This window comes from Patella vulgata, chromosome 6 (genome assembly GCF_932274485.2).
Source record: "Patella vulgata chromosome 6, xgPatVulg1.2, whole genome shotgun sequence".
In the NCBI taxonomy this organism is placed as follows: Eukaryota; Metazoa; Mollusca; class Gastropoda; family Patellidae; genus Patella; species Patella vulgata.
The window spans coordinates 28,997,675-29,018,404 of record NC_065884.2 but is presented as its reverse complement, the minus strand read 5'-3'; the positions used below and the strand labels follow the sequence as shown (position 1 = coordinate 29,018,404).

General features: G+C 34.3%; 1 protein-coding gene across 4 annotated transcripts in view; it reads right to left on the bottom strand.

Annotated features, from left to right (window-relative positions):
- Positions 1 to 20,022, bottom strand: part of LOC126825738 (signal peptide peptidase-like 3) — a 60,207-nt gene extending 40,185 nt beyond the window's left edge. The window contains exon 1 of one of the 4 annotated variants that reach the window (XM_050555516.2): positions 19,973 to 20,022. The gene's annotated coding sequence lies outside the window, so the exon portion shown is untranslated. Of the gene's footprint in view, positions 1 to 2,113; positions 2,259 to 19,490; positions 19,844 to 19,972 lie in introns of those variants that run through there. The other 3 variants (XM_050555518.2, XM_050555514.2, XM_050555517.2) reach the window with 3 other exon arrangements.
- Positions 20,023 to 20,730: the final 708 nt, after the last annotated feature.

The following is a 20,730-nucleotide window of genomic DNA, read 5'->3' as shown; positions in this document are numbered from 1 at the left end:
AAATGGAGAAACAGTTCATAGGATTATTTACTGCTGTTCATTATTTACAGGTTATACTTACAAATTTCATCATTCTAAAACTCTCGTCATCACTGAGCGTTTTAGTGTGCAAGAGATATCAAAAGATGGCATATCTCCCTGCTCTCACAAATTTGACACAAACTAGGTCATTTTGGAACCAACACATGGTTCAATTTTATTCCAATAATTCACTTGCGCGTAGGGATCTTTAGCAGTGGGAGGAAACCGGAGGACCAAGAAAAAATCCACAAGGTTGGACATGCGACCCTACTCCATGTCACGTACAACCGGGGAATCAAAACCTAGCCAGTTGACTCAATGACAGATCGTATGATACAGCGCACACATGCTAACCATTCGGCCATCCACCCCTCCCTGAGTAAGGAACACAGTATGTGTACATGTTGATGTGTTTATATTACTGAATCTCTCTTGTACATTTTTGGATTTTGATATGTCACAAAATTTTCCAAGATGGCTGCAATGACATCATAATCTGCTCCTGGTCCATAGTATTGTGGTACTGTTTTTATAAAGTTTACTAGGTGATAACCTTTAGAAATTAAACACATTGGATATTGTATGTACACCATGTAAGTCTTCATTAGCTTCATCAGTGCAGAAAACCATTCTGAATAACACGTTAGAAAGAGAACATACATGTACATGTATATCGATAGTAGTCCTGGGTATTGTCACTGCAGTCACGATACAATATGGAAGTGTATCGCTGCCAATATTAAATTCTCTGCTAAAATGTCTTTTCGAATGATTATATGTAGATAGTACGAAGTACTATATCATGTTACATATCAGTGAATCGCGCATTCGTTTCTTTTTGTAAATGTGTAAATAATTGTCTAGCACATTTGTATTTTCGATCATAACTTGAGAAGAGATCATTTGGATGATACTAACCTCTATTAAGAGACTGTGTGTGAGTGGGGAGGGTGGGGGTGGTATTCAATGTTAAAATACGGGTCTTAATACGAAATACCTATGTTACCTCAAATATGTAAATAATTTAATGGCACACTCATATTTGCATAAATTGAAAAACGTCGGGTGGTAAGAGACTCTATTAAATGACGGACGGGGGTAGGGGTATCAAAAGCAAAAATACAAGTCTTGATACGAAATGCCAGATATCATGTTACGTATCACTGACAAGCACATGCAATGCTCTTTTCAATTTCATAAAAAGATCAAAGTTAAGCTAGAGCAGCCACAGGCATTTGTGGACGCAAGATCGATAGACCACGGACGGACGGGGGCGACTACAATATACGACCACATTTCAATGTGGGTGCATACATGTAAAAAGAATCGTGAAAAATCGATACATCGATTTAACAAAATATTGTGCCAATGCTTTTTGATAGGCAACCGGGAACAGCATGCACAGATGTTTGACTTGTGACAGTAGTTGACAATCTAACTATAATGATTAACTTATTTAATCTATTGTTGGCCTTTTATCGACAGTTGCTTTTGTTAAAGCACCCGTATATATAGTCAATATTTTACATTGTGTATCTATACAGTACTTTTTAACAATATAAAAGGGATCTGTTACATGTACGATCTTGCTAATATACATGTACACAAGGTACAACATTCATCTTCACTTACATATTATATATGTTAATTATTCCTACTACAAATATTAGGTCTCCAGTATAGAATAAAACAATGCCATGACAAAACCACACTTAAAATAGAAAGATTTCAGGTTAATCACATAATAACTTTAGCATTTAGTAGAGCATTCACAAGATTGTTCAAATTGATCAACAGTAAACATCAATAAATGCTGAAAATTTCTTCGACTCCTAAACGTAAACACTGTGTGTATAGATTTAAAGTCAATCAGATGATAACTTTAATCTGCATGGCATTTCGAGCAATTGTGAACAAATGACCTACAGACCAACAGAATAAAACCACATTTAAATGTGGGCATACATGTATATACAATACAAGTAAGGAAAAGGAAGAAAACAAGTAATGTTTGATGGTAAACTCACAGAAAATTCTAAGGTAATTTGAAAAAAACCCAAAACAACAACATTTACATAACAAGAAATCGAACCTGTCAACAATAAGATTGGTCAGTGTTCTTTTTGTTCTTAATTACAGAATCTGCCACATTTGCTTAATAAATATCTAAAATTGGAAACTTGATCTCAAATGAACAATTTTAACTGATATTTCACTGGCTGGTTTTGTCCCAAAATAAACTGAGCTATTTTGTTGTAAACTGTTGTATCTTCCATGTACTTGTATTGAATGGAGTTCAGTCTACCATATCCCTCTGGATTGTAAACAAAGCAATATTCTATAAGCCATGTGCTCTATCAGCAAGGAATCCTGGGATATGTCTAATTATAGCATGGATTATTGATCTTGTTGTACAACAGAAGGGTGAAAGGTTAAAACATCCTGAACACAAAAATAATTCACATTAATTAACACTAACAGGCATCCTCATCTCATGCCCATGTACAAATTACAATGTATTCCATAAAACAAATATTATTTTTTATGAATATTTTAACATAACATAAAAACCAGCAAAGACAGTCATTTTGGTTTTAAGTTCTAAGCATTTTTCCACAAATCGATAGGATTCATTATTTATTAATAAGGAAAATTCAAAATAAATTAATTTTGCTCGTAAAGACTATACCTGTCAAATTCTCCCACAATAACTTCCAATGAGTACAGTGGTCGTTTAGACTGTAGACCATTAGGGTTTGTAATTCACAGTGTACAAAATTAAAAGACATCTTAGAGGACTGTTTAGTGCAAATTTTTCAAAATGTCTGCCCCTTGCTTCATTTGGCAATAGGCCTACATTCTAGCCATAATCCCTTAATTTGTTCTTCACAAATTTTCAATTCATCATATCGTAGATCATAGGCGCATGAGTCAGGGGGACTTCTTTGTCTGTCGCAGAGGGACGTCATTGTCAATAGCCCAAATTTTGGGGGGCATTTCAAGTTCTACCAGCCCAACGTTTATTGACCTTGTACGCCTATGCCATTGATTGTGTGTGATTCTGTCTAAATGTATGTGTATGCATGTAGACCTTAATGGACATCTTGATGCAATAATATCTTATCACTTTATCTTATGTTATCTTACATGTATCTTTGTAATTACTGAACGTAATTGAAACATTTTTTGACTTATCATTTTCTAAGTAGATATTCAACTTTCACAATATTGTAGTTTACAAGAGAGAGAGAGAGAAATGGAGTTTAACGTCCACTCGACACAAACTAGGTCATTTTGGGACTAACATATGGTTTAATTTTATTTACATAATTCGCTTGCGCGTAGGGGTCTTTACCAGTGGGAGGAAACCGGAGGACCCAGAGAAAACCCACGAGGTTGGATGTAGTTTACAAGGGATCAACACTCCCCAAATGACAATCAGAGATTTTAAGATTATCATGATTCACAAATAAATGTTTTTCATGTCGTAATTTGATTTGGATCATAAATAAAATCATCTATTTCACTTTCTTTATTGAAAATGTTATTACTATTAGTTCAACCCAATTCATCACTTTATTTTAACCTAAATCAGAGAAGTTTAGCTGTATTAATATAAAACTTCCAACAGAGAACATTCAACATCTTGAACTAAATGATTTCACTTATATAAAAGAAAATTTTGATGATCGACAATATCCTGTACATGTCAAACCAGATTTTACCCAGTTTTACTTGTTTTATTACCTGGTGTCTTTTTAATTTGGTGATCATAAAATGCAAGGTAATTAAAGATACATTATGGGAGATTAGATAAAGAGCTGACAGTTCTCATTATAATAGTTAAAGATAGGTTGCCAGGCAACGAAACATACGCCCACAACAGCTAAATCGTCCGGGCAGTCAACAAGAGTTGTCGCATATTTTTACATTTTTCGGTAATGAAACATTTATAATACACTAAAATCTGATTAAGAGCAACAACTCATGAAGTAATTATCAGAAAACCATTAGAATTTGTTTGTTTTTATAAAGTTCTGCCACATGCTAACGTTTTGTATACAAAACTTTTAATATCATGGATTTAGTTGTTCAAGACATAAAAATTCATTGAAAATCAATATACTTATTCGTCTCAAGATCTTAAACTCTGTGTATCAATCTGAAGTCAATCAGATGATAACTTTAACCTTTAGAGCGTCACAAAGTGATCAAGGGCCATAACTTTGGCAGTAATTATCGGACATCGTTGAAAATCAATAGGATTCTTCGTCTCATGACCTTAAACACTGTGTATAAATTTAAAGTCAATCAGATATTAACTTTGGCCTTTAGGGCGTCCACAAGATTTTTTGAAGTGATCAAGGGCCATAACTCTGGCAGTAATTATCGGAAATTACTGAAAATCAATAGGCTTCTTCTTCTTGTGACCTTAAACACTGTGTATAAATATTAGGTCAATCGGATATTAACTTTGGCCTCTAGAGCATCCACAAGATTTTTCAAAGTGATCAAGGGCCATAACTCTGGCAATAATTATCGGAAATCGCTGAAAATCTATCGGCATTTTCGTCTCAAGACCTTAAACACTGTGTATAAATTTAAAGTTAATCAGATATTAACTTTGGCCTCTAGAGCGTCCACAAGCAATTGTGGACGCCGGACCAACAACAATATACGACCACATTTCAATGTGGGCGTATAAAAACTAGATAATGTAATGGGAATTTGATGAAAATTTCAGTCAAATTGATCCACTCTGAACCAAGATTTCAGCGATTGAATTTTCGGCTTAGCCTCGATCATCATTACTAAAATTGGTAACCTCGATTATCCATTTCATGATCAAATCATGAATGGAAGTTAAACAGCAAATCGGAACCTAATCCAATAAACATCACAGGCTAGCGATGGCATCAAGAGTTGATTATGGTCTGGATAAGTTAATTAATGTCTAATTAATAATTTAGATAACATTTCAGGCCTGAAGAAAGACCTGCAATAGGCAGATTTAGCCATTGCAAAATGTATGTTTAACATGCAAAATTTGTTACACACTGGATGTTGTCACTGTACAGTGTAGAGTTATAGATAGGTTTATCCATAAGGTGACTGCTAGTCAAGAAGCTCATCTGACAACTGGGGAGCCACAGTGGCTCAGTTGGCACGACATTGGTTCGCTAACCTGGAGGTCCCGTGTTTGATCCCTTAGTTGGCAGAGACATTCATAGATATTTTCCGGCGTGGTTCCTCCTTGTCAGTGGGCCTGGCAAGGGACAACATACAGTTGTTTGGATGGGATGAAAAACTGAGGCCCCATAGGACATTAAACCTCATCTCATTTCATCTGACAATTGGACTTTCTTAAATTTGAGAAATACTTCATGGGAAAATTGCACATATCCAGTAGTTTGAGCTTTGTGGTGTATAATGTACTGAAATAAAGGTGTCTGGTAATAAAGATCAAATCAATGCAAGTCACACTAAAAGGGTCCATAATACTGTCATCAGTCATACCAGCTATTAGGATAATTTCAAAGAATTTTAAAATGACAGGCTAATGTTAACAATAACATGGACCTTAAGGTACTTGATAATTAAGAGAAGGTGATAATAGCCCAAAGTGATAAGGACTCACACTTTATCCCCTGCTATCAATCAAATATTCACTTTCAGTTACCTAAGGTTTAATTACATAACAAACTACATTATGTGACTTCCTTTATGAAAATGGTATATTAATTTCAATATGACATTGTTAAATAATTATCAGATGATGTACCTTCCAGTTTAATTAAAATAACACCAAGTTTTGTTCCATTTTAGTTATTTACTGATTACTCCAATTTCTGTATTTGTTTATAAGGTGCATTCAGTAATGCACAAAATGTGATTGGTCAACTCCAGATCTATGTATAAAACAAAACTCATAATACAGAAACTTCCCCACAATCTATTGAAAAGCATTGATTATAAAACTATTTGATTGCTTGTATAATCATTATTTATTATTATTATGATGTAGTTATTTAGTGCATGAGGGGTTGGATGGCCGAATGGTTAGCACATGCACGCTGTATCATAAGGTCTGACACTGAGTTAACTGCCGTGGTTTCAAATCCCTGGTTGTACGTGCCTGTCTAACCTTGTGGGTTTTCTCTGGGTCCTCCGACCGTTAAACACCCCTACGTGCAAGTGAATTATTGAAATAAAATTGAACCATGTATTAATCCTGAAATGACCATAGTTTGTGCGAGTGCGAGTGTTAAACCCCATCTCTCTCTCTCTCTATATATATATATATTATTCAAAAAAAGTAGGGGATATTGAAATGTAAAAACCTATGCAGGTTGCGATATGATAAAATAAATAGTCATGGACATTTGACATGCTTTGAGAGTATGTTCACAGATGAAGAACTTATCGCCCCAACAGAACCACTGAGCTGCATGTGCGACACGCAATAGTGCCATACACGTGGGAGGGGTTCATTGTCAAATTTGACACTTCAAGGAAGGGTTGATGAAAACTGCCGCTTGCAGGTTTATCCTATCCATGTTTGCTTTCATATCGGTTCTTGCGTATGATTTACTGTTTAGTGTGTTACATTTAATTTGATCAGGAGACGTGTTCGTCGACGTCAACGTCACCCGACAACACTGCAAGAATTGGCCGTGGCACTGCAAGAGGTGTGGGTCAGATTGTCCCAAATCGTGATTGGATGGTTGATAAGGAGCATGCCACGATGAATTTCTGAATGTCTGAGGATAAGTGGAGCAATTACTCATTATTAAGACAAAAATCAAAAAAGTCCATTTTCACTTTTGACAGTGTATCTTTTTGCGAGTGAAATGGGGCCATCAGATAAGCCACCAATATGAACTGTTTATGTTCATGTGTAGGCAATTGGCCTGTTATTAACATACACTGGTTACCTCTAACAAAAACAGCAGTGCATTTCCGCAGTTTTGTATTGCTTCTGAATATCCCCTACTTTTTTTGAACAGTATATATATATATCTACACACATGTATAGTACATCTTTCACCTAAGAGCCCAGATGCTCTTAACAAACTTAAAACAAGAGCATCGGTAACGCTGCAATATACGTCCACATTCCTGGGGGTCGGGGCATGGACCCCAAAAAAATAATTCACAAGTTTCAACAAGGGCCATAACTTTACATGTAATTTTTTGAAAATGCTGAAATTCAAGAGGATTCTTTATTTCACTAATTTAAATGATGCATATAAATTTCGTACAGATCAAATGATAACTTTCATCCTTCGAATATTCACAAGGTTTAGCAAAGTTAAACAAGGGCTATAACTCTAGTCGTAATTATTGGAAATTGCTGAGGAATCTTCGTGTCACTAATTTAAATGATCTGTGTAAATTTCATACAGATCGGATGATAACTATTGTCGTTAGAGCATTTACAAGGCGCAACAAAGTGAAACAAGGACCATAACTTCAGAAGAAATTAACGGAAATTGCTGAAATTCAATGTGAATCTTTGTTTTACTAATAACTACATGTACCTGGTCAATACATGCAAACCACCAAATGCCATCGCCCGGTATTTATCACCAAATTAAAGAATTTTAACAGAGCAAATTGGAGCAGATGTTGTATTCAGCAGTGGAACCACACTCAAAACTATGTTAAAAGCTGATGGTAGGATACAAAAACCAAGAGAAGATCCAAAGGGTGTTGTATACAAGATAAATTTTGAGTGTAATGGGGCGTATATTGGCAAAACATCCTGACCGATTTCAGTGAGAACAAAAGAGCATCACACAGCAGTTACAAAACAAGAACATAACAAGTTAGCAATAGATTAGCAGAACACATCTACCAAAACCCAAAGCATAAAATCAAATGGGAGAATACAGAAATACTAGTCATGGAAAAATAGAATTGTTATCTATATGTTGCTATCTCTCATCTTGTTAATCGCTTAATTATTCGTTTGATCTGCTAAATTCATCCGGTTTCTAATTGTTATCAATACATTACATTACAGTGTTTCATCTTGTTAATCCTTTGCAATTGTTTATCCATATTATTACTTCTCTCATCTTCTTAATTCTTAATTAATGATTAATCTGTTATATGGTTTCCAATTGTTATCTATATATTGCATCACATTTTTGTTAAATATCATTATTCGAATGAGAGCTATTTCGAGAATACGCTCTAATCTTAATACTGATGCTTGCCGGAGTGTTGTTAGAGCATTAGTAACATCGCACATGGACTATGCAAATTCTCTTCTATTAGGAGCCCCAGAAACAGCTTTAAACAGACTAAAAATAGTGCAAAACAATGCTGCACGTCTCATAACTAAAACACGAAAATTTTTATCATATATCAGCTAAATTACAGAAACTCCATTGGCTTCCAGTTCGAGCGAGGGTTCAATTTAAAGCTCTTGTAAATGTGTTTAAATCAATTTATTCTGACACTGCGCCCAGTTATTTCAAAGAACTCTTTGATTTCTATACTCCCCGGCGATACTTATTTCAAAAATGTTTTTGAACTGTTTTGTTGTGAATGCGCTTAGAAACAATCATGTGTAATGAAGCGCTATATAAATCGAACAATAATAATAATAATAACTAGAACTGCGATGCCACGTTACCCTTGAACTTATGTAACTTCCGGTGCCTCATTACCCTTGAACTTATGTCACATTCGGTACCAATGAAACCATTAAATAGATTTCCCAAAAAGCATTGCACTCATGTTATGAAATGGACGCAGAATCAACCAAATCCAGCAATATCAATTCCATTTATACATTTTGTTACCATGCGTTAAATATGTCAAAAAAGTGATCCTGACAAAAATTTATTACTAACTTACCACTAAGTTAGCTGACTACATTGTATCTAATGGAACTTAAAGTGTGAAAAAAGTCTTAAAAAGTGATCCAGAGAAAATTGTTTTTTTCTCAACAAAGAAAGATGGTAGAAGCAATTTTTGGACATCTATATGATCATATTGATCCAACCTATATCTCCATTGGAATCAAATATCATAATGTTAAACGAATAATAAATATAACTCACTTCAAAAAATATTTGTTTTGAAGGCTAAAAATACAGTTTTTTCCAAAATGATAATACTTCCGGTGATAATGAAAATGTTAAATTAGTTCCATGAAATCATAAATGGCATCAGGCATCACATGGTGAAAATTTTATGAAAATCGAATAATAATTGACACTTTTATAGACTTTTATAATTAACTCTTTTACAGGCAAAATAACGTGAAAAGTGACTCATGCAAAATTGCCTATTTCTCGGCAACTGCTAATATTACAAACTAATTTTGACATGCATTGTCATCGTATGGATTAATGCTACAGGTTCATGAAAGTTGTCAAGAAATATTTTAAAATATGAAAAGCCTGAATGCATTGTAAATAGCTCATTTTTTCAGCATTAAAACAAAATGATGCAATGCAAAACCGAAATAAAAAAAATCAAAGCAAGACATATTTTGCATCTTTAGTATGAGCATTCATCTTGATCTATTAGATTTGTAAACATTAATATTTGCTTTTTAAAAGACCTTTCGACAAGTCAAAATTGAAGTTTTAGGCAAAATTACGTTACTTCCGGTGCCGACAGAAACTTTTATAGGTAGAAGTAAGTTGAGAATTTACACCAGGTGGGCTTTTCTTTTACACAAATCAGGCAATAAATAATTAACCCAGAACCCATACACTGAAATTAAAATGCAAAAAATCTTAAAAAGTGATCCTGACAAAATTGGTTATTTCTCGGCAAGGGAAGATGTTAGAAACAATTTTGTGATATCAATATGATCGTATTGATTGATACTATTTGTCCATCATAGGAATCAAATATCATAATTTTACACCAATAATGAATATCGCTTCCTTCAAAAAATTACTTGTTTTAGAGGCTAAAATACAGTTCTTGCCAAAGTGACAGTACTTCCGGTGATAAATACTAAATTACTTGTATGAAATCGTAAATGGCATTAGGTATCACACAGTGAAATTTTTATGAAAATCGAATAATAATTGAAACTTTTATGGACCAAAAACCTTGAAATGTGACCTACTGAACATCTCCTATTTCTCCGCAACTGAACAAGTTAGAAACCATTTTGTGATATCTATATGATCGTGTGGGTTCATTCTATAAGTTGATTGAAATCAAATATCATAATTTTAAAAACATTACAAATCAGACTCATTTGAATAAAATATCTGTTTTGAAGGCTATAAGTACATGTACATTTTTTGCCCAAATGGCGCCATTTTCGGTGACTTTGAAAATGTTAAATTGGTTTGAACTAGTCAAAATTGACATTACGCATCAAATGTTGTTACATTTATGAAAATCCAATAATAATTGGCTCTTTTACAGGCAAAATAGCGTAAAAAGTGACTCATGCAAAATCGTTTTATAACCAGCGGCTGCCACATTTTCGAGAGATGGATAGAGAACAAGATAACAAGAAAGTGATTTTTCCTACAATCAAGGGCCATAATTCAGGAAATTACAATTCGATATGCGCATATATATCGAAAGGAACTGAGATCTTTGTGTTATAAACTTACATTTCAAGTTTCAACAAAATCGGATAAAAATTGTGACCTCTATAGGGTCCACAACCTTGATATACCATATTTTTACGCTATTTGAGAACGAACCGACGGCCATTTTGTCTGTCAATTTTGGGCCGATTTTCACGAAATTTGAACTCAGTCGTCCTTAGGGTGTAACAGTGATATAATAATACGATTTTTTAAATCGGATAAAAATTATGACCTCTATAGGGTCCACAATTTAAGAACGCGATTTTTCGTACAATCAGGGGCCATAATTCAGTAAGTTACGGTCCGATATGCGCGAATATCGAAAGGAACCAAGATCTTTGGGTTATAAACTTACATTTCAAGTTTCAACAAAATCGGATAAAAATTGTAACCTCTGATATACCATATTTTTACGCTATTTGAGAACGAAGGGCGGCCATTTTATCTGTCAGTTTTGGGGCGATTTTCACGAAATTCGAACTCTGTCGTCCTTAGGGTGTAACGGTGATATAATAATATGATTTTTTAAATCGGATAATAATTATGACCTCTATAGGGTCCACAAGCTAAAAACGTGATTTTTCGTACAATCAGGGGCCATAATTCAGGAAGTTACGGTCCCATATGCGCGAATATCGAAAGGAACCGAGATCTTTGGGTTATAAACTTACATTTCAAGTTTCAACAAAATCGGATAAAAATTGTGACCTCTATAGGGTCCACAACTTTGATATACCATATCTTTACGCTATTTGAGAACGAACGGCAGCCATTTTGTCTGTCGGTTTTGGGCCGATTTTCACGAAATTCGAACGGTGATATATTTACACGTTTTTTTAAATCGGATAAAAATTATGACCTCTATAGGGTCCACAAGCCAAGAAACGCGTTTTTGCGTACAATCAGGGGCCATAATTCATGAAGTTACAGTCCGATATGCGCGAATATCGAAAGGAACCAAGATCTTTGTGTTATAAATTTACATTTCAAGTTTCAACAAAATCGGATAAAAATTGTGACCTCTATAGGGTCCACAACCTTGACATACATGTACCGTATTTTTACGCTATTTGAGAACGAACGGTGGCCATTTTGTCTGTCAGTTTTGGGCCGATTTTCACGAAATTCGAACTCAGCCGTCCTTAGGGTGTAACGGTGATATATTAACACGTTTTTTTTAATTGGATAAAAATTGTGACCTCTATAGGGTCCACAACCTTGACATACATGTACCGTATTTTTACGCTATTTGAGAACGAACGGCGGCCATTTTGTCTGTCAGTTTTGGGCCGATTTTCACGAAATTCGAACTCAGCCGTCCTTAGGGTGTAACGGTGATATATTAACACGTTTTTTTTAATTGGATAAAAATTATGACCTCTATAGGGTCCACAAGCCAAAAAATGCGTTTTTGCGTACAATCAGGGGCCATAATTCATGAAGTTACGGTCCGATATGCGCGAATATCAAAAGGAATCAAGATCTTTGTGTTATAAACTTACATTTCAAGTTTCAACAAAATTGGATAAAAATTGTGACCTCTACAGGGTCCACAACCTTGATATACCATATTTTTACGCTATTTGAGAACGAACGGCGGCCATTTTGTCTGTCAGTTTTGGGCCGATTTTCACAAAATTCAAACACAACTGTCCTTAGGGTGGAACGGTAATATAATAATACGTTTTTTTAAATCGGATAAAAATTATGACCTCTAATGGGTCTGATTTTTCCGAAATTCGAACTCAACCGCCCTTAGGGTTTAACGGTGATATAATAATACGTTTTTTTAAATCGGATAAAAATTATGACCTCTATAGGGTCCACAAGCCAAAAAACACGTTTTTACGTACAATCAGGGGCCATAATTCAGGAAGTTACAGTCCGATATGCGCGAATATCGAAAGGAACCGAGATCTTTAGGTTATAAACTTACATTTCAAGTTTCAACAAAATCGGATAAAAATTGTGACCTCTACAGTGTTCACAAGCCAAAAACGTGATTTTTCGTACAATCAGGGGCCATAATCCATGAAGTTATGGTCCGATAGATGCCAATATCGAAAGGAACCGAGATGTTGGGGTGATAAACCTATATTTCAAGTTTCATTGAAATCGGATAAAAATTGTGACCTGGAGACTGTTCACAAACAATTGTGGACGGACGGACGGACGGGGGCGACGACAATATACATCCACATGAAAATGTGGGCGTATAAAAACGACAACTTTGGAGTTTCGGACATTTTGCATTGTTGCAGAACGTTCGAAATACTTTAATCTCTAAGTCACACCCATTTTCCCAGTAAAACCGCAGACATTGAATTGATCCGACAAGTAGTTTCTGAGAAATGCTCAAGCGGAAAAAAAAAAAAATAAGAATAAGAATGATCTTAACAAAAACAATCGTGTTTCACACAAGCTATGCAGTGTGAAACCCTAATAACGATATATCTGTATGTGTATTGAAACGTAGCATGTTAATAAATTCAGAAGTAGTATATCCATATAAGTGTTTTTAATTTGTGAAATCTACTTCTATATGTCTTATAAGGATTAAATCTGTAACTGCTTGGCAAGTGGAAATCTGTCGTTACCTAGACTATAAAAGGTTAATTCCCACAAAATGAAATGTTTGTATAATTAGTCAAAATTAATGTTTCATGACAGTTCAAATAGCATTTTGGTCAATTAAATAGCATTTAATAAAATCACTAATAGTGTTGGGTAGAGATAAATAAATATACATTAATGATTTGAGACTAATAGCCCAAAGGCTGTTAAATTACCATCAACACAGCAGATAAGTCTAATAAATTAAAAAGTAATCAATTTAGCAGTAATATTTAGATCATTGTGTAACAATGCACTTAAATCTTTGAAATACTTTTATTGTAGACTTTGATATAGATATACATGTAGAGAAAGGTAGCCAGACATGAATTGATTTGATTCAAATTTAAAACAGGCCTGTCAATTTGGTTTATAGCAAACAGAGCAGCATAGATCGATGGAACTTCAGTTTGTCATCTATGTAAACATTGAACAGAATGTAAATTTTGTGGCTGATATTCCTATTACCGGTAGATATTCAACTTTCACAATATTGTAGTTACCAGTATAAAGTCTTTAACTAATTAAAGGAGCTAAATCGCTAATATTTGGGACCTAGAAATTGACATAAATGAGTCGCAACACATACAATAATGTTATCTGAATGTATATAAACTGATTTACATTCTACTGTTTCCATTTTTACTCTTAATTTCAAATCAGTTATGTTATTCCAGTCTATTGCACATGCTCTCCAAGTAAGAATATTGCGTCAGCGTTTGACATGACTTGTGGAATCTCTAGTCTCGTTCTTTCTTGTCCCTTGTTAAAGATAGTTTGCCAGGCCGAGCGATCGACAAGGGTTGTCACATATTTATTCCTTTGTAGGTAATTAGGAGCCTTTACAGATCAGATTATAATTTTTGTCGTTTGAGGGTTCATAAGGTTCTACAAACTGAAACAAGGGTCTCAACTCTGGAAGTAATCAGCAGAAATTGTTGAAATTTGACAGGCTTTTTCGTTTTACTAATCTAAATAATGCACATAAATTTCATACAGATTAGATGATCACTTTTGTCACAAGGTTCACAACCGCCATAACTCTAGAAATTATTGATGGAAATTGCTGAAATTCAATAGACCTCTGTTTCACAAATTTAAATGATGCATATAAATTTCATATATATTGGATGATAACTTTCATCAATCGAGCATTAACAAGGCTGAACAAAGTGCAACAAGGGCCATAACTCTAGAAGTAATAAATGGAAATTGCTGAAATTCAATAGGATTCTTCTCTTTACCAATTTAAATGACGCATGCAAATTTCATACAGACCGGCAGATAACTTGTGATGTTAGAGCGTTCACAAGGTTCAATAAAGTGAAACAAGGTAGGGTGACCTACCATAAATAAATATCTCCAAATATCTCGACAATTACACCACAATATTTATATATATACAAAGCCTTAAATCAGTTTCACACAATTAAAGTCACTAAATAAACGATCATGTTGTACTTAATAAGCTATGACCATTTAATCATCTATAAATAATAGACAAACTTGTTCCAAGTGTCATCCATAACATCCAGACACTTTTGAGTAAAAGATAGGTTACGTGCGTTTTGAAATTAGTCTCTCTTAACCAGTGTACTGACCATTCTACGTCTGATTGACAGGTCGGGATAATCAAGAGTACCTCTTTACGAAACATAACAGAAAGCTGGAACAAGAAATCGAATTTAGAAACACGCACGTTAGCCAGCTCAACAATTGTTTTAAGAAACTTGTAAAAGTAAAATGAAACTACTGCTAGTATCATGTTCCTGCTAACGAAAGTGATTCAGAGATATTATTTGTACTAAACCAAAAGATGCCACTCTTAACGGTACAGTTAATGATAAAGCAATTTAAAAAATAAAACGAACGTAATTTCTAAAGCTGCTGTAATAACCAAGAGGCTAAATTTTACTGCTATTCAAAATCGTCAACAATAGAATTTTTACGGCTGTAATAGTTGATAGATTTGTAGAGAATTGCACATGCCATGGCTATTTATACTATTATACACTCCACCGCTGATAGTTCGAGACACAACCACTGAAGCTTGCACGGGTCACCCTAAACAAGGGCCATAACTCTAGACGTAATAACAGGAATTGCTGAAATTCAATGGGCTTCTTCGTTTCACTAATTTAAATAATGCATATAAATTTCAGAAAGATTGGATGATAACTTTTGGCGTTAGAGCGTTCACAATGTTCAATAAAGTGAAACAAGGGCAATAACTCTAGACGTAATGAACAGAAATTATTGAAATTAAATTGACTTCTTCGTTTCACTAATTTAAATCATGCATATTAATTTCACAAAGATTGGGTGATAACTTGTGGCGTTAGAGCGTTCACAATGTTCAATAAAGTGAAACAAGGGCCATAACTCTAGACGTAATGAACAGAAATTATTGAAATGAAATAGGCTTCTTCATTTCACTAATTTAAATACATGTAATGCATATAAATTTCACAAAGATTGGGTGATAACTTGTGGCGTTAGAGCGTTCACAACGACATGCGTCAATATCAATACATACATGTATATTTTAAGTTACATCAAAATCGGATAAAAATTGTAACTTATAGAGAGTCCACAACCTCTGTATAAAGGTGAGTGGCCATTCTGTCAGTCTCCTTCTGATTTTCACGAAATTCAAACTCGGTCGTAATTATGGTGTAACAATGATATATTTTGAAGTTTTTGAAGTTAAAGATAACGAGCTGGTGGCCAGTCAAGATACGCCCATATTCTGCAAGAGATGGATAGAGAACAAGCTAAAAACAAAAGCGATTTCTCGTACAATCATCGGCCATAATCTGAGATCTTTGGGACATAAACATATTTTTAAGTTTCATCAAAATCGAGTAAAAATGGTGAACTCTGGTCCACTACATGTACATTCATATTACATACTTTTACATGGGGGGTGGATGGCAGAATGGTTAGCGTGACAAGGAGAAGGGTCGCCTGCCCAACCATGTGGGTTTTCACCGGGTCCTTGCACTGCTAAAGACCCCTACACGCAAGCAAATTATTGATATAAAAATGAACCATAGGTTAGTCCCGAAATGACCAGGTTTGTGTTGAGTGGATGTTAAACGCCCTTATTCTCGCTCTCTCTTACAAAGAGCGGCCATTTTGTCATGCAGTTTTGTTTCAATTTTCCAGAAATTTGAATTCAACCTTCATTATGGTGGAATGGTGATACATGTATATTAAAATGGTTTTTAAATTTGGATAAAAAATTGTGACCTCTAGAAAATCCACAAGCTATAAAAACAAGATTTTTCGTACAATAAGCCTGGGGCATAATCCAGGAAATTACGGTCTGTCTAATATACCCAAATAGCGAATAGAACCGAGATATTTGGGACATAACATATATTTTAAGTTTCTAGGGTGACCCACCATAAATAAATATCTCCATATATCTCGACAATTTCGCCACAATATTTATATATATGCCAAGCCTCAAATCAGTTTCACACAATTATAGTCACTAAATAAACGATCATGTTGTACTTAATAAGCTATGACCATTAATCATCTATAAATAATAGACTGAAAACTGGTTCCATGTGTCGTCCATAACATCCAGACACTTTTGAGTAAAAGATAGGTTACGTGCCCTTGTTTTGAAATTAGTCTCGCTTAACCAGTCTATCGACCATTCTAGGGCTGATTGACAGGTCGGGATAATCAAGACTACTTTTTTACGAAACATAACAGAAAGCTAGAACAAGAAATTGAATTTAGAAATGAGCACGTTAGCTAGTTCAACAATTGTTTTAAGAAGCTTGTAAAAGTAAAATGAAACTACTGCTAGTATCATGTTCCTGTCTAACCCGAGTGTTTCTGAGATATTATTTGTACTAAACCAAAAGATGCCGCTCTTAACGGTACAGTTAATGATAAAGCGATTTAAAAAATGAAACGAACGTAATTTCTAAATCTGCTGTAATAACCAAGAAGCTTAATTTCACTGCTATTCAAAATCGTCAACAATAATTTTTTTACGGCTGTAATAGTTGATAGATTTGTAGAGAATTGCACGTGCCATGGCTATTTATAGTATCATACTGTCAGAAAGTTGGCCTCGACACGGCGAATGTGCACGCTTCAGTGGTAGTCTCGAACTATCAGCGGTGGACTGTATTTCTGTAGGTGCGTGGGCCACCCTAAAGTTTCATCAAAATCTGATAACAATTGTGACTTCAAGAGGGTTCACAACCTTGGTATGACATACTTTTACAAGGAGTCGCCATTTTGTCTGGCAGTTTTGGTCCGATTTTCATGGAATTGGAACTCTACCGACACTAGGGTGTAACGGTGATAAATTTAAATGTTTTTTAAAATTAGATAAAAATTGTGACTTCTAGAGGGTCCACAAGCTAAAATCATGATTTTTCATACAAAAAGGGACCATAATCTTGGGATTATAAACATACATTTCAAGTTTCATTAAAATTGGATAGAAATTGTGATTTTTAGAGTGTCCACAATCTTGGCATTGATAAGCAGTTTGATTGATTGATACTTTTGAAAAAAATAAATGTGTGATAAATTAATATGTGTCATCTATTTATTTTGGGATTTCGGTGGGGGACATCAGCCTCACTGTTGGCTTGTTTAGTATGAGTCATTCTATGCATCTATAACTACTCTCTGTCTATGGTTGTATGTAGTCTGACTTACAATATTTTTCTTTGGCAAAATTCAAATATTTTTCATATATACTGTATGAAGCCAGGTGTGCCGGTTTTTTTTTCACTGCTCTAATGTTTGGCAAATTAGAGCCCATCATAACAAACAAAATCACATCATCGTCAGTAATCACCCCATAATTGTTTTTTATATAAATTATATTACATCCCTGTCAATTATAGGCAACTTTGTGGCTAACATTTATAAATGAAAACACTTTATTTCATAATTTTAATTGATCAATAATTTCCAATTTAGTTTACTTTCTGACTGTTCATGTCAATAATATTCTTGATTAAATTGTTTATTCGACAGAAACTGAAATCGAGTATTTCTTGATAGTTTGGGATATCCAAACATGGTTTATCGTCTTTATAAAAATGTATTTAAAACAAAAAAATCACTTGTCAAAAGAGGCGTCGCAGATTGAGGGTATTATTGGGTCTTGTGTGTTAATTATGCAGACCATGGGAAAAATTCATGCAAGTTTCATCCTAAACTTAACCATTTTCACTGCATCTGTGTAGCTTCAAATAACTCATATGGCATGGTACCTTTTAAGGTACATGTAATATAATTCAAAGCGTTGATCGGCTGAGGCATGATCGCGATCTACATGTACGAAATGCCATCAGAAAATTCTATTCTCCATGGATTTCAAATGGAATTGTACTTGTGATTAATATAGTTAATAACTGAGAGTACAATGGTATGGATACATTGCCATGTGAATTTCAAAACAAAGCTGGGATTTTCGGAAATTAATTGTGTTATCGAGATGCATGATTATAAAATTCTGAATAGTTTTTGAACAACCGAAATAATATGCGAAGAGAAATAGAAAGACATGGAACTATCTGTCGATAATTAAACCAATCGAAGAAATCTGTTTAAAATTAACCACAGTTCAGACAGTAATTGAAGAAGTACATGTAAATGTATCAGAATAAGCTTAACATCATTGTGAATACAAAACTGCAAGCTATGTGATCCTGTTGCAGGACATCTTTCACTGGTCCTATTACAAGTAGCATCAATTTTAAAGGAAATAGTAAGCATACCCTACCTACTGCACGACAACTGCCTGCCACAAGCTGTTATATCAATTAAACAGAGTTTATGACTCTGGTGTAGCTTGCCAGTTGCCACAGATAAAAGTGGCTGTATTTAATTATATTTGATATTAAAGAAAAGAAAAGATACCGAAAGATTCAAGAGATCAAAGCAAAACCCAGCTGATCGGTGAAAGATGGCACTCAATTTGGAAATGGACTGCTCCGCCTTCTGTCGCACTGGAACTGCAGAAAATAACTAAGTGATGGCATTACAAGAGCCATAGTTACTTTAATTTTTCAAAAGTAATAATTTATTCACAGTTAACATTTCAAAAGACTCTCAAAATTGTCTCATTATTAGGCTATACTGATATAAATGTATGGCAGAGAACTAAAACAAAACCAAATAACACAAAGATGGCGGCGAAATGTCAGTTCATTCATCATGGATTTTTTTATTCTCCTTCTGCTTAGGGATTATTTGTGTGGAGAAAAATAAAATAAGATTATAACTTACCTCCTCCAATATTTCATAATATTCTAAACGCTTCCTGTTTTTGGTAAATCTACGTCTTAAAACAGTGTCGCATTGACCAAGCAATTAAATGCCCCTGTATTCAGCTGTTAGTGTTAGTAAAGAAATAGCCGCTTGCAATTTTTACACTCTTTTTGTCATTTGATTCTTTTGATAATGATGCAAACAGCAAGTGCATATAGTTATTTATAACACCTTCTTACAACAATATGCAACAAATTACCACTAGGTATCCGTATGAACTAAAACAAATCCAATATATTGATCAACTATGATATAATAGTATACGTTTGTGAATAACCAATACAATTTCTGGCATTGTATCTTTTATAGTGGTATCCATCCGCTGCTGAACATAGTTCCTGCAGAATCCATAATTATAGAATTTATTTTACTGAAAGTATTTTGTCCACATCAGAATAAATAAAAATCAATACTTTTTCGAATATCAAAAGTATACCTACATGTACAGTGATGATCGGTTTTTGGTATGAACCTCAAAATAGCAAAAAAATAAATAAAAATATCTGTAACTTATGCAGTTGTCTCCCTTGAATTAAACCGACCAAAGATTTTTAACCGGGAGCCCAGTGAGATTTAATCAAAATATTTAGTCCAAAAGGATTGGGGTCTACAACACATATTTTACCCCTAGATCGTTTTGGAAAGCCAAGTCTTAATTTTTGTAATGTGCATATACCTGGGAGCGCCATGCCCCCCTAACCCTCCCATATTTAATAATAATGGGAGTTAAAATTCAATGTCCATCCATAATTTTCTTGCAAACGTTTCATACTTAACACTAAGAAACAGAATGCAAGACTTAAGTGCATACAATGTTGTGCTAATGCTACTTACGAGCTTAATTAATTAGGACTAATTAGTGACCGTAATTAAAATTTAGAGTCCATAACTAAAAGAGCCTAAAAGCTAGCTAACCAAGTCATGAAACCAAAAATATCACTTAAAGGACAATATTTTTGGTGCTAGTCATTATCACATATGTGATAGAACACAGAGATCATTGCTACGATAGATGCGTAATCAATGCTTGAACAATCGGAAGTGACGAACGTAAAAGGAAAACACGAGTTATCCCTCTATATAACTGACTGAAGTGACGAGTGATAACAGATACAAAGCGACAAAAGTTGAACAAACTTGGCTTAAGACTGGTGACAAAGGTCATTTAGCCCAGATTATGACCAACCAAACAATCAAT